At 41.0% G+C, this 14,152-nt stretch overlaps 1 protein-coding gene across 2 annotated transcripts in view; it reads right to left on the bottom strand.

The window, feature by feature from the left end:
* The window catches only part of CHD2 (chromodomain helicase DNA binding protein 2), a 70,191-nt gene extending 57,078 nt beyond the window's left edge, over window positions 1–13,113 (bottom strand). Inside the window, exons 1-4 of one of the 2 annotated variants that reach the window (XM_030955193.1) lie at window positions 12,708–13,113; window positions 10,045–10,117; window positions 9,248–9,334; window positions 5,075–5,135 (exon numbers count right to left, since the gene is read on the bottom strand). The gene's annotated coding sequence lies outside the window, so the exon portion shown is untranslated. Of the gene's footprint in view, window positions 1–5,074; window positions 9,335–10,044; window positions 10,118–12,707 lie in introns of both variants that reach the window. The other variant, XM_030955194.1, reaches the window with a different exon arrangement.
* Window positions 13,114–14,152: the final 1,039 nt, after the last annotated feature.

Raw genomic sequence — 14,152 nt, 5'->3', positions numbered from 1 at the left:
TATTAGAAGTCCAAAAAGCCTTTCAGGATCCATGAATTCCATTTGAAATTTTTAAACCACTAGAGAAATCTGTGGTGGGAAATTGAACAAATTTGCTCTTGCAATCATCTTCATTGCACTGGTTCATCCCCTGAACCTGACACTGCTTAGCAGAACACCAAGGTTCTTGTAACAAACCAAAAATTTTAAGTAAGTACTCAAGCTCCTTTCTTCAAAGACAAAGATCCATCAAAACCAAGGAATACTGGTTTCTTATAGACAGATGGTGACTGGACACAAGACATTCCACCATCTTAACCCAGTTCTCCAGCTCATGAGTGTAACAGCAAACACACAAGCAAATGGAACGACTGGTTTGGTTACTGGTGGGAAAGGACACACCAGAAATCAGACAAAAATGGTCACAGGTCACACTAGCTACCTTCAGCAAGGCTCCTGAGCCATATTCCAACTGTACTCATCATGGAAGTGCAACCAAGCCCACAGGTGAGTGACAAACCAAACTGAACAAAAAGCATCCACGTGGATAAATACAAACCCAATGTTCCCATCTTCCTATCTTCTTCCAAGAAATATAAGCTCAATTTACTTCAAGTAAAACCTTACACCTCCTCACATGCAAAACTTAGGTACAGAAGTTACTAAGTGTTAAGAACATCATTTTGAAACCAATGCTGACTGTAGGCTGACATGCAAAAAGGGTTTTAAAATGCCTTCATGATTTTGAGTATCTGCACTCCAACATAAATTTATTTTTTTAAATATGTAAAGGTTTAACCTCATTTTAGTCTGAAAGCCAACTTCACCACCACTCTGCTCCCCGATAATCCTGGGCAGATTCTGACAAGGGATGCAGAAATTACCCATAGCCCAGCAAAAACCAGTGGGGCCATCTAGTGGTCTTTGCCTCAGCATCCCAGCTTCCCCAGTCTCACCCTCAAAATAACCAGTTACAGCAAAGCAAAGAGCACTGGAAGCAGTGCAAGAAGCCCCAGTCTGACTTTCACAAGTACCCATGTGTCCTGTTTTATGCTCTTCTCTAGACTTCCTTGTTTTAAATACAATGGGAAAGTCGTGCACATAGAAGTGGAATATGGCATCTGGTAATTTCACTTTGCACTGTGAAACATGCATAGCTGCAGGAGTATTCAACCCCAGGACACTCATGCTTTCAGAAACAGAACTTCCCAGTTTAAAGAAATGCTCTGTTTCAAACATTCAACTCATCCTCACTTAAGACAACGTATTAAGTAAAGGTGTTTTTCCCTCACAGTAAGCTGGTTTTGGGGTTGCTTTGGGTTTGGTTTGTTTTTTTTTTCCACTTCTCACCAAATTGATTTCAAATCTATTCAGGCATTTGAAGATTAATTAAAATTTTGAATGTTTTTTCACAGTAATGCCTTGACCGAAGTATCAAAACATGAAAAAAAACCCCACAAAGTTGTCCATTATTGACACAATCACACACTCAGAAGTACTAACATATGTACAGTGGAAACCCCATAAATAAGATAATTTAAATTATTTTTAGTTATTTTTAGTAAGCTTAAAATATAAAAATCCAATTAGTGACAAACTTTCCCCACCTCTAAAAAAGGTAATTTAGTTATGTATTAGTCACTCTTTAAAAGGCTCTTTCCAGTTGGGTTAGCCCTCTGCCTCAGACACTCGCAGGACCTGCCAAAAGCAATTTCAGAGCAAATTTCCCTGCTCGGTTCACCTACGTTGGGTTGGACCAAGAACTTCACAAGTAACCTCATGACCTTCATCTTAAAGGCTTCTCTAAATCTTGTAAAATAATTAGCAGTAAACAGAACTGATGAGGTATTATAACTAAGAACACATTCTTGTTCTCCAAGTTATTATACATCAAAAAGATGCCACAGGAATGGCCAAAATATTAATAGCAGCCTCTACACTTGTGAAATTTACATTTGCTTTAGATTTCACAGTGTTTGTTTACTTATGAATTAAAGCATATTTTACTAAGAAATTTCAATAATGTTACAAAAATACACTCCTCCATGAAGACATATGCAGTGATCCTACACTTGAGGTAGATACTGAAAAATCCTTTTTTTTTTTTTCTAGATGACATGAGTCTACCATTCCTTCTGTAAAATGGATTAGGCATCTGCCCATTTTTCAAGCTTTTGTTATCTACTAGTTACTGGTTTGGTTTCCAAGCACTGTTATTTTGGTCATGATAAATCAGGGACCTGGGTAGTCCTGTAATCCTGACAGAGTTTCCTTCAAACCACTGGTAACATGTTGGCACTGCATGCCATCCATTCCCAACCTGCCTAAAAGTTCAAGGCAACAATTACAAAACATCTGAGTTTACAAAGTTTTTCTCTTCAGCTTTTGTTGCAATTATTTGTTGCTGTATTAAAAGATCACAGCAATAAGAGACATTGCTTATGGCCAAACCCATGGCTTCAGCCATTTCAGGTCCACTGTGACCCTGCATTCCTTAAAGGGTGACCCTGAAGCCCAACATGTACAATTCCCATGCATTAGACACCAATACATTTAACAAACTATTCCAAAGTGAAAGCTGAGGCTCCTAACCAAGGTGACCTACTTGGGAAAGAGAATTCACTCCAACAGAGGGAGCTGAATGGACAAAATGAGGTTCTGAGCAAACCAAACCTCAAGTTTTACACTTCAAAGTTCATTAAAGCAATGTTTTACTCTCAACAACACCCCTGGTAACTTTCACACTGAAGGAAAGGAGAGTTCTCTATTGGCAGTTATGTCCATTATTTTATTCTGTACCATCTTTAGCAGGAACTAAGTGCTCTGGACAGCCCTAAACCTGCTTTTACCACCATCAGATGTTCCTTAAGCAGAGCAGTAAAAGCACAACTCATGTAGGTGTGGGTATTTTTAGGTAAGAAAGGCTATTTGCCAGGTTTGTCAGATTTCAAGGTTAATTCCAGAGAACATGTGGCTTTATTCACAAATGCCCTCTTTTGTGGGTATTATTTTTAAATAATAAATTTCATTGCATAAAGCAAAGTATGCCACCAACTTTAATAAAGCCCCTGGTGTTTTTGAGTATTTTCTCTCTTCTCTTAAAAAAGAGAGTTAAAAATAAAAATCAGTGCTTCAACTAAACACCATGTTAACCAGAGAATGCAACACCAGACCTTTCACACTGCAATACTTTCACAACTGCTTTTTGAAACAACTTCTTCTGTAGACAACTATTTCAATGAAGTCATTTAAGGGTTTCACATTCACCTCTTCCTTTAGGTAAGGATTGTAAACCAGAAAAGGATGGAATAATTACTCAGTGTGTAACTGAAAAGCCAAGTTCTACTCAAAGAGACAGATCAGACAATAGCTAATTTACAACCCAATGAAAAAACAAAAATGCACACAGGAAGATGTAGCAATCACACAAAGATTAATATTAAAATGGAACATGAATCACATGTTTAGAGATTCTAGCAGGTGACTGGGGCTAGGAAGGCATCAGTGGATAGCATAGGAAAAGTTTTGAGGAATAGCTGGAGAAGAAACATCAAGAAATATACTGCTCAACACACACCTGTAGTGGGAAAAACAGCTGAAGAGTTCTGAAAGAACAAATAAAACTTACAGACAACAGTAGTAGAAGAAATTAAATACTTATCAAAACTGAGTTTGTGTACATATACTAAAACTTAATTATTTAAACTCCATGATCTCTTTTGCTACATCTTTTTCTACTTCTTTTGCTTTAGGACTGAAAACTCAAACGATAAAATTGGTCCAAAATAAAATGGGCCCAGAAGCAGGAAGCCAGACTAAGACAAGCTTGCCAAGGTTTGCACATCTCCCACAAACTGCTTTTCCTTTTCAGAAGGGCTCTATGTTAGGCTCCACACCATGCAGTGGAAGAGAAGCACAAGACTTTAGAGTACAAAACCAGCTTCTCTCCCAGCACCTGAGGCAGGGCAGAAGGCAGTGGCTGCTGGAGGGCTCTGCTAACAAACACAGCCATGGGACAGCTAAAATTCACTGTCATCCCGCCACTAAAATAGTGGATTTGCATCTTGGAACACTTTCCCAAGCTATCTGGAGCCTAAGGAAGTCCTTGTTCATCAGGTAGCATGTCAGACTAAAAGAAACTGTCTCGTAAAGAAAAGCATATATTCCAAAGCACAGTGCTACAGGAATAGAGCTTCACATAAAAAAAAGTTAACCCATGTACACAAAATGCAAGGGATGCCTTAATATGCAGAATCAAGGAGTCTGAATGTTAAGCAGTGAGAAAGACAAAAGGACTCGGGTCTTTCCACAAGCAACTCCTAAGAAAGTCACGAAATGTGCCAGAGACAACAAAAGGTCAAGACCAAATCCCTTTAAGGAAATGGAAAAAAATTCTGTCTCTATATTCATCCAGTAAAGAACTGAATTAATTTACCTACTCGAGCCTGCCAATTTTATGTTTTGACTATATGAGGAATGATTTCAAGTCTATCAGCTAGCAGTTTTATTTTAAAAAAATACAGGAAACTGTACTGGCATTTATCATTTTGTGCAAAGCCAAAGTTTTATGAATGAAGAACAGAAAGAGAACAATTGTGGAACAGGAGACAGTTACTGTCTGCTGCAAGGCTCCCACTGATCCTGACAGAAGCATAAGGACAACACAAGATGCTTGTACAGCAAGTTCTTCCTGCTATACTTTCCACACCATTTGTTATCCAAATTGTGTGTAGTACCTCTCTAGAGACAGACATCTGCATACCAAAAACCCTTCTCAACGAGCATGACTATGATGTAAAAGTTCTCAGTGCAATCTGGAGTCAAATCATGGAAGCCCCCAGAACTAGAACCAGCTCTGAAAGCTGTTCTGCAGCCAGCCAGGGAGAGCACTATCCAAGTACTGCTCACTTCCCCAGGCCCAGCAGGAATGATCCAGGGTCCTTTTAAGCTTTTCTGAAACACACATGGCCACACACTAATGACCTTCAGAATGTATTCAGCCAAAGCCTTCAGCCACTTAAACATTATAGCCATGTGTGGTTGCTGGGGTTTTTTTAAAGCTAAAAAGTAAATGTTATTAGGAATAACAACTTACCAGTGCTTCAACCAAGAGCAGCTATTTTGCTTACAGTGAGTAAATCAATTCCTCAACACATCTGTAGGGAAAATGGGATATTAAAACACTTGAATTAAAATAAATTAAAAAATAAGAGATCTAGACCTCAAGGTCTACAAGACCAAGCATTAGCTTTTATTACAAAAGCCCTCATAAAAAAACAAACAAAAAAACCCCCCACAAACACAAAAAAACCCAACCATTCCCAGCTCACAGCATGTGCTACAGAAGTTATTTTTATAAAAAAAAATTAAAGTATCACTAAGGAACCTGTTATTAAAGAACCTGGAAACAACCCAAGAAATTCAGACCCAGTCCAAAAATTCACTGAGAAAAAAACAACAAAAAAGATATTCTTTGAAGTTTTTCGAAAAGATCAACCAGGCATCAAGTGGAAGTATGCTTAAGCAAACTAACTCGTCCTTCACAAGAGAAAATAAAATGCTCTTTTTATTGAGAGGAGGTATCTGCTGGATGCAGGGCAATTATGTAACCTTTATACAGAACAAACTATCTACAGTATCTCAAAGTTACTCATGTGTGGGCAAGGTTCAAATGTGGAAATCCGACTTTGAAAATGCCTACTGGCAATCTGTATCAGTAAATTCTTAATCTATTCTTAATAGTTACCTTAAGCAAAGGTAGAAAGACCTAAAAATGTAAAACAACTCATGAACCCCCTTTTCAGGGTAAATTTCAACTACATGCAACAAGGCATTCAAGTTTATCCTCCTGACACATACAAGCAAACCACTTCCCCTGACATCTCAGAATCTACTTATATTGAAATATAGCCTCAAATACATAAAAATTAATGAACCTATCAAGTGACAGTATACTTTGCAATCCTCTAAATTCTTCTCTCCCATTTGACAGCTACTCAGAGGTGTAGAAAGAAATATGGGATGAGGAGGATTGCAATTTCTTTGTTGATGTCATTTACTTGAAACTCTTAGTATGGAAAAAATCTTTAAAAAGGGAACTGACAAAAAAAAATAGCAGTAGGCTGGCAGAAACATGTAGAATGTCCTAATGCATGTGAAATTCAGAGGTTTAAAATGTATTAATGATATTTTAAAATGTATTTGAATGTGCACAAGCAGCTGCTACTAAATGGAAGCACAGAACTTCTCTGAAGTGCCCGTCCACCATTTTAGAAGAAACACAACATGGCTGCTGGACACGCCATCAGCCATGAGGCATCCACCACTCATCCAAGGCATGAAAAATGAACCAGGGAGACAAGTGTTACTTGGGCCCTTTGAATCATTTCATTCAAAAAAGGCCACTTAGAAACTACAATCTATATGAAGGCAGGTAAAATTAATGACTGGAGGACTCTCAGTTTACAGCTCTCAGCCATTTTTTATAATTCTTGGCACAGCTACACATCCATCATTCCTTCCAAGTTGGCTCTTGTTTTCTTTAGTTCTAGAGCAGACACACAGCTATGGTAGTTTGACAGAAACTTTAATGAGGGTAATATTTAACATGGCTGTCACCACAAAGCACCTTCCTCTAATGACAGTGTTATGAAGACTCCACCGGAGTTGTGTTCTTCTGACCTCAGCACACTTGTGCAAAAGGAATCTTTGGTGTGTCAAGAGGGGTATCGTGTAAGTAGTAGTGACACTTCTCTTCTTGGAAGTGAGTGGATAAACCAAGCAATGAGTTTTGTAAAAACAGCATGAAGATATTGATAATATATTAAATTTCATTCACATTAGTTATTTTTTCACTATTACAGAATATACCCCTGTATTTTGAGTCTTTAATTTTTATATCTGAAACACATTCACTCTTAAACTACAGAATAAATCACCAAAGCTACAGGTTTATGTCACAAGCCAGAAACCAGAGCTTGGAAATACAAGTCATGGCTGAAAGAAAACATTTCATGTTAACAGCTGTATTTCATGTATCTAATGTCAAATTTTTTTTAATCAGACTACCTGCTATAATTGTTGTAGTCTGGATGATTAAAAAAATCCATCCCCTATTTAAAAATAAATGTGAATTTACTTTTTCTAGGTTATCTAACAGCTGTGGCTTATTTTTGTATTAAAATTACAGACACTCCAAGTACAGTACAGCCTATCACACAAAACATGCCCGGCATCATAGGTCCATGGCTCCTTCCCCCAAAGACTGGCACTAACCATCATACAGTGCACCTCCTTTTTCAGCAAGAGGTGAGGTCAGACACCCAAAAGCTATGACCTGGTATCACATTTTCTACTTTCTCTTGTATTATTTAATTAACAAAGTATTTTGGCAAAGACGATGTGCATCACCACACCAATGTTATTCCATGTACACTGTCAATGCTACCAGAATCTATTCTATGAGAACACTTAACAGGGGTTTGTATCCCCACAGAGGAACAGCTTCCTCTACTGAAAAAGGTCTGCACTCAACCTGAGAGATTCCCCTTGACCCCCGCCAATCATCACGAGCACGCTGTAGCGTAGCCATGAACTTGGGACTTCCCTCAAGGCCCAGTAGTGTGCATCTAACACACTGAGGTCTACTTATCCTAGAGGGGAAACCACTCTTAGCTGAAAACAAGCTGTTCTTGCAAGAAAAGGCAGCTCTGAAGAGCTCACAAAAGGGACAGCTAAAGCTGTTTTTATTGTAATGTCTATTCAGCGCTATCAGGATTGGGACAATATTGGAAAGATACAAGACCGTTAAGATCAAAGTGCTGAATTTCATCGTTATCATAAAACACTCAGGGTCAGGCAAGATCTGCTCTTGAGCACTGTGATTTTCTAATTTTTATTTTGCTACTCTTTTTTTGTTAAGAGCAGATCAGTCAGAAACTGCAGATTCAGACATTGCAGAATTTAATACTGGGAATATAAGTCAAGTCTGACAGGTTCAATCCCATCAGCGTTATCAGACTTCTGTGTGACCCAGGCTGGGCTTGCCTTTATCGTAATAGACTGTGCAGTATCTGTGATTTTTGACCCTCTAAACTGAAAACTTACGTGGGATTTCAGATATGCCCAGTTGTTCTTAAGGTATGAGATAATTTCTAACACAAACTTCTAGTTCTCACACTTCCCATCACACAGTCACACGATGAAGTTGCAGGAACATTCTGACATATCACCTTGCTCGTTAGCTGTGTTTGCTGCAGGACATGCATGATGGTGGCACATGTCCAATATCTATAATTTGAACTCTACCTTGAACATCAGCAGTGACTCACTGCAGATAAAGGTTTATTACAACCTGAAGAGACATTTTTGTAAAGCTTACGGAAAACTGTGTACAATCTCTTTTCTGTGAACAGACTGAAGGCTTCATCAAAGCCAAAAAAAACCCAGCTGCACTCAGGTGGAGGCTCACAATTGTATTTTTTGGTTATCATGATGCATTATGTAACTTGAAAAAGCAAATAATCAAAAGTATTTTTGGGAATCCTGATACATGTGTCCTCATGAAGACGGCTTATGCTTTGAGGTCCTGAGTATGCACAGAAGTACACGAACACGGGAAGCTGTGAAAAGGAACCAGTTAAGAGAGGCAAACAGGATCCCCCACTTTTAATTACAGAGTAGTAAAAGCCTGACTCAAACGTTACTCTGATCCTAAATGCAGAATCTGAAGTGTGAAAACAAAAAATAAACATTAAAAAGATGCTTTGTTTACACTGCAAGGAGAGCAAGATATCTCGTAACAACTGGGTACCATTTTAGGCTTTTAGAATAAAATTTACACCAAAACCAGAATTTTAAAGTTTATTGTATAAGCAATTTCTTGAAAAGGAAAAGCTTATGAGCGACCCTTGCTAATAAACCAATACCTTGAACTAAGGAAAAGCATTCCTGAAGTTTGATTACACAATATCCTTAGGAGATGACAATCCTTTGGCTTCACCACATGTCAACATGGTCATAGCAGAGTGTTAAAACGTTGTACTTGTGAGTGAACACAAAATCTTTAATGATGCAGGAGACATTAACATTGCTGTAGTACGTACATACTAAAAATTTCCAAACGCACCAAGCTCAAAAGAAAATAAATTCAACAAGATAAAACACTTAAACTTAAACCTTTAATGTTTATTTTGAAAAAAACTGTTTCCAGGATGATTAAAAAATAAAAAACACAAAACAAACAAAACCCCACAACAGTGTAACATACCTGGCATGCACAGTACAGAATTTTGCTCAAGGTCTTTTGCCCAACCAGTCATCAGAATTTTTGGAAGAACCATATCCAGTAAAAGCCCTTAAAGATAAAAAACAACAAAACCAGGTTCGTCTGAAAACAAGGTACACACAAGCTTTTTAAGTCCTAACATTCTTGACTAACAAACTTTCTGAAAACACATAAAGGAAATGTCTTTGAATAAACGAAAGATTTACCAACAATACAAAACCAGTATTCTGTCCTTGTTAAACATTAGTCTCCAAAAACACGAAACAGGCCCCCAAAAATCTCCTTCTCCATGAATTCCTGAAGTCTTGGGTTACTACCTTCAAATACAAATTCCACAATTTCCCCAAACATGAATGCTACAAACTCATTAAGTAAAAAACCGAAATAATTTTCCAAGTTTAATGCAGGTTTTCAGTGGTGAAACAGGACCTACAGAACTTCAGTTTATATGCAATTACTGTCCTTTTCCACCAAATACAATACATATATATAGTACCCATCTATTATAAAAATAAACAGTCCACTTATTTAATAGCCTTAGTAAACTGAAATTTATACCCAAGCAGCACGTAAGCGTGACATTATATGAAGACAATCTACCTGTAACTGCAAAGAAAAGCTTTTCAGAAGTTCAGACAATTTATAAAATGTGTCCCCTCCATATAAAAATGAGATTGTTTTTTTATTCTTCACAACTGCACAGTAGCAAAGAGGCAATTTGCAGTTTCAAAAAAAAACAAGGAAATGAATATACTAACAAAAGGTATAACCATTCTTACCTAAGAAAAATAAGGCATGAACGAATCCTCTGGAAGCTTATCAGGAAATAAGGTTCTGTTCACGAAATCCTACCTGAAAAAACAAAAATATGGAAATTTTCAGTATTTTGCTTTAGAAAAGCAGCGTTAGTCATATGTCTGAAATCTATCAATCTTTAGATAATTCTTAAGTTGAGAAAAACTTATGATCACAGTAACTGTCTTTTGAACTGTACTCTGAAAAATAAAAGTATGAGTGGCTGTACATTCCTGGCTGAAGAAAAACCCACTGGAGATGAGTGACTGACATACAACATGCATGATCTGTGTTTTTCATGAAGAACTGCAGTCAGCTCTTCTGTCTCCCATTACTTTAATTTTGAAAGACTTAAAGCTAAAATTCCAATTTAAGATTTTTTTTTTTACTGAGTAATTTATCACATAATATCCCTCAGCCCTTTTACTATTTTTTTCCACATTAAAATCTTTAGCAGTACACTATACAAAATTAAATAAAACCTTTGCTGATAACAAGGTTATTTTAAAATGGCTTCTGTCATCAGCTTCTCTGAATTTTAAGTCCTAAGTTATTTCATTTCCCCAAAAAAACATCTTTTTTGCCCTTTAGAATACAGTTTTAAAGCCTTCAGCTTCTTTAACCTTTAATCAGATCTCAAACTATGTTCTTTTAACACAAGGAAGATCATATTTGCACAACCTCTAGCCAACTTTTCTTGCCTTTTGTGAAAAGCCATAACATTTAATTTTGTAGCAATGAGATCTATCACCAGCATTACTTCATACTCTAGAAATGTAGAATCATTCTGTAAATATACAATTTTAAAAACCATTTTTATGCTGGATTAAAAGATGTATAAATTCAAACACACCTTAAATATAAAAAACCCGCCGCAGAAGTATTAAATAAAACACATTATGAATTACAAGTAATTTATTTTCTGGACAATTACCTGCTATTTTATTAAAATAAACCAGTCAAAACTATTTAAAAATTATCCTGTAATATACTTAAGACAAATCCAGGAGACACCCACCTAAAGCTAGAACTTTCTTTAGGGCAAAGTGTGTATGCCAGAACCTGTTCTACACTGCAGAACTGTTGCTGGGGTTATAAAACCGCCATAATCCAAATCTAAAATAAAGACACCGAACACTTTGCATAAAGGTGACAGAAGTCCAGTGGTTGCTAAAACTTGTATTTCTATTTCCAAAAAAGGGCTAACTTCAATTGTTGCAATGACAGATTCTTATTTGCAGAGGAAGTACCGAAAAATGTAGATTTACCTCCAACTGCAGTATTTAAAATCTGCACAAGAGTTTTATAACCTTGCACAAGCATACACCCATTAAAATCCAACAAATACGGCTATACACAACCTCCAATTAAAACTAAAGTTTTAAGTATTTACCTTTTGCTCTTCTACAGGGACTTTTTATATATTTAAAATTACAATTTTACCCTTAAACTGGTAATTGCTGAACGCAAGCCAACCCAAAACAAACGTCAGCCATTACATTTAAACTTGCATTTTTAGAAAGTCTTGCAATAGGTCTTGTACAACTTCTAAATTATCAGAACACCGAAAGGACGATTAAAACGTTTTGTAAAGAGAAGTAACAGTCAGATCTCTGAAAAAACTATAAACTGAATAATAAAAACAAACGTGATACCCATTAAATGTTTTTTAAAAGCTTTCCATGTCAGACGCAAACTCATCCTTTTCCTTATCGTGTAATTCGTATTTAAGTAACTCTTTTCTTTTTGTAGTGTCCCCTAATTCACAACTGTAGTATTTTGCCAACTTTAAACGGTAGACTTGGCATGACCGAGCTTTGTTTTTCTCAAGCTTTTAAGTTTCTACACTGCCGTTTTAATTGCAAAATCAAATTTGCACGTAATTCCTAGCAGTTTTCTTTTAAACTTCTGCACCTGAATTGCTGTTTCTCCAGTGAAATCAATTTCTCTCTATTGTTTCATAAAGTACCAATCGGTCTCATCTGCAGCCCATTTCTCTTACTGGTTTACAAAGAGTTAAAAGCCAACACCCCACAGAAAAACCACTCCAAGTTTTATTTTTAAGAGAAAAGGACATGGCGTCTTTGTTCTGAGAAACTACGAAAACATATCCCCATCCGACCAGCGACGGGCAAGAAACGCTCTTTACATAGACACGGGGCTAAACATTTAAGTGATGCTGTCGCACAGCTTTCACCTCTCCCCCCTCCCTCCACTGCTGCATTGGAGTTCCAGGCTGGTTTGCAGATACCCTCCTTGAACGCTGCGCTGGGGGGAACCGGTCTGCAGCCCTCCCTGTGCTCGGTGCTGCACAGGGGAGCCAAAACCCGCCGCGGCTCCCCCCGGGACTGCATCGGGGACAGGGCGTGCGGAGCCTCCCGGGTGCTGCAGGAGAGCGAAGGGAGCGGCCGCAGCCGCCGAGGGTCACCGGGGCTCCCCGTGTCCCGCCACTGCCCCTCAGCCCAGCCCGGTGTCGGGTACGGACGGGGGTCCCCGAGGGTACCCGCAGGTCCCCTCAGCGAGCGGCGGGGGGGGAAGGAGGGGGCAGGGGGAGGCAGCGCCCCCTCCCCCTCCCAGCTCCAAGGACATTTTGTTTTTCCTCCCAAGGACAAAGGACAATGAGGAGCCCGGAGACTCCGGCACTTACCCGGCGAAGAGCAGCCCGCTGACAGGCATCCGGGGCCCCGAGGACGGGGCGCTGCTCCCGGCTCTCCCTGCCCGCGGCCAAGGGCGGCCCCGCGCCCGCCCGGCGAGGGAGCGGCGCGGGCAGCGCTCGGCAGCCCGGCGCCATTGCTGCCCGACCGTCGGCAGCCCCGCTCGGCAGCCCGGCTCGCCGCCCTCCGAAGCCCCGGAGCCCACAGAGCGCCGGGCCCGATTTGGCGCCCGGGAGCGGCACCGAGGGCGCCCGCCGGGCGTCTCCAGCGCGAGCGGCGGGGAGAGCGCCGGGAGACGGGCGGGAGCTCCGGCTGCTCCCCGGCCATCTTGTGCCGTATGTGTGAGGGAGCCTCCGCCGTCTCCTCTCAACTCCTTGCTCCCCTCCCCCGCACAACATGGCCGCCCGGTCGCTCCTCACTGCGGCGGGGAAGGGGCGGCACCGCGCGCGCGCCCTCCCCTCCCCTCCCCGCCCTCGGTTGCGCGCGCGCCGCGCCGCTCCCCATTGGCCTCCCCCCGCCCGGGCCCCGCGCGCTCCGGCGCCGCGGCCTCCCATTGGCCCGCGCTTTCCGCCTCGGCCGCCCCCCATTGGCTCCCGCCGCCTCCTCGCGCGCCGGCCGCAGCAGCTGCCCCTCAGGGGGAGGCGGGAGCGGGAGCAGGAGCGGCCGCCGCCCCCTCCCAGCCCCACCTGAACTGCCGGGCCGTCCCACCTGAACTGCCCAGCACAGCCCTGATCCCGCCGGGCCCGAGCGCTGCCAGACCCCACTGCAGAGATCTCGTGCCTCCGCCTGCCTGCACTGACACACAGCGGGGTGCAGCCCCCTGAGCTGGCTGCTGGCGCCCCGCATCTCGCGGCCCCGTTTGCCGCCATTCCACAAATACCACCTCTGTTATCTGCCCTTGACGTGAGCCAGGAACAGCTCACCTGCTGGGTCTCCACGGAGAAGGGGGCCCACGAACCCCTCTTTTCTGATGGGATACACCCTGATGTTGTACACCTTCAGCTCCAGAGCCCGGCTGGGGCACAGAGCCAGCACAACCCAGTCACCTGCCTGTCTGCCACATCAATCCCCCATTAATGCTGCTCAGAAACAACACAGACACACAAATAAAACTAGATATCCTGGTTTTTTCAGCCAACACCATAGAAACTCTCTGGTGTGCCAGCCTCACCGGGACATCATCTCCTGTTTTGACTAGAGCCATGGAAACCACTCCAGATATCAGCAAGAGGGAAAGGCATCCTCATATTCCTGGTCACTGCCATGAATCCTGTGCCAGCCCCAGTTATGGTGCCCTCTGCAAGAAGCACACACAGCAAACATGACAGAACTGATATTTATATCCGTTTTACTGATATGAAGTTTCACTTCAGTCACTTTGAATATTATGCACACCTTTCACCTTCATTCATTCATCCAGGTAACTCCATTAAAAACA

Source organism: Camarhynchus parvulus, chromosome 10 (assembly GCF_901933205.1).
Source record: "Camarhynchus parvulus chromosome 10, STF_HiC, whole genome shotgun sequence".
NCBI classification, from domain to species: Eukaryota; Metazoa; Chordata; class Aves; order Passeriformes; family Thraupidae; genus Camarhynchus; species Camarhynchus parvulus.
This window is presented reverse-complemented; position numbering and strand designations above follow the sequence as displayed.